Raw genomic sequence first — 1,707 nt, 5'->3', positions numbered from 1 at the left:
AAACAATTCTCTTTTATTCAAGCATATGGGAAACAAAACAAAATTTAAGCTGAGTAATGAATGACAAGCATTATGCAGATCATTTCTCTAGCTACTTATTGAACAAGGAAAAGTGCATGAAAGTGGAATAAAAGGAAATAAACAATGGAGGCATATCATGTTTCAGACATGCATCTCCTTATTAAGGTTATGAAGGAAGAAGTATGAAAGAACTTTGCCACCTTCTAATGATTGTGGCTGCTGCTTGATTCTCCCTTTTTCTTCTTTCTCTTCCCTAGCTTGGAGTAGTCTTGGACTTCTTCACCAGGGCATCTTCTATCCCAGACAGAATCTAAGAGTCCTGAGAGTCCAACTTCTTCCAATCTGTTAAGTGTTAACTCTGTGTAATGATGAGATCTTGCTTTTTGCTTGGCTTCAAATTCAGGACATTGCTCAAATGGCTTGATCTGTGGATTGAGTGTTGGCAAATTGTGGGTCAAGTACTCCAACCTTGCTTGTATGTTTTCATCACTCTCCATTCTTTGCACATATCTAATTTCTTCCATAGTGTGATGAGTATTCTTCCATTGATACAGGTTGTGACTATATTCTCCTGCTTTAGCTTGACTAAAATACAGCTTATCATATGATTCCTTGAATTCTTTGTATTGCTCTTTTTGTCCTTCAAGAATCTGTGCTTGAAATTCTTGCTGCTGAGTCATCATTTGTTGTTGCCATCTCTCTTGCTTCTCCTTCATTTGATGCTGCCAAGCTTCTCGTTCCTCTTTATCCCTCAAATATTGCTCCCTAAACTCTGGATGGGGCTCTAGATATTGCTCTTGGCGCCCCTGATTTTGGTCTTGTTGAGCTTGCACCCTTGATTTTGCTCTTGTTGAGCTTGCATGAGTTGCTGAAATAGCTCTTCAATTGTTCTTTGTAGCTGGCTCATGTCTATGGCACCATGAGCTTGATTTCGTCCTTCCTCTCTTTGTGATCTCCTTTGTCTAGGAGCTACTACCCCTTCTTGATCTTCTTCTTCATTAATTCCCTCCATACTCTTCTTAGTAATTCCTTTTCCTAACTTCTTGGTGATTCCTTTCCCCTTTTTCACTTTTTCTGTGTCCTCATCTTCAAAGATCACTCTAGCTTTGTTGCATAGCCTGAGGATGGTACTTGGATGTCCAAGACCACTTGATTTACTTGTGCTGTTAGCCATCTCTTGAATACTATCGGCTTTGAGTTGTGCGAGGTTGACTTCTCCTCCATGTAGGATGCAGTATGTCAAGAGTGCTCGTTTGATTGTGACCCAAGAAGCGTTTCCAGTAGGGAGGATAGACCTCCTTACTATCTCATACCATCCCTTGGCCACAGGAGTAAGATTTATTCTCCTCAAGTGGCTTGGAATTCCTTTTGAATATCTTTCCCAGTCTGTATTTTCCACACATAACCCTTGCAAGATCTCATCAGGATTGTTTTCCATCTGCAATCTGGTCTCATAACTAGGCTCTGCATAAGTTATAGTTCTCAACTTTAGGGCCCTAGTGATGGCTGCTGGACTGAAATCCACTTCAATTCCTCTGACATAACTTATGTAAGGGGCACTATCTTTGTTCTCTTTTATAGCATTTGCATAGAACTCCCTGATCATGACTGCACTGATGTCAACGAGAGGAGCACATAAAAGTTCCCACCTTCTTTCTTTAGTGATTTGCCTCATGATGGGGTATT

This window comes from Arachis duranensis, chromosome 5 (genome assembly GCF_000817695.3).
Source record: "Arachis duranensis cultivar V14167 chromosome 5, aradu.V14167.gnm2.J7QH, whole genome shotgun sequence".
Classification (NCBI taxonomy): domain Eukaryota; kingdom Viridiplantae; phylum Streptophyta; class Magnoliopsida; order Fabales; family Fabaceae; genus Arachis; species Arachis duranensis.
Note: the sequence above shows the minus strand (reverse complement) of the source record.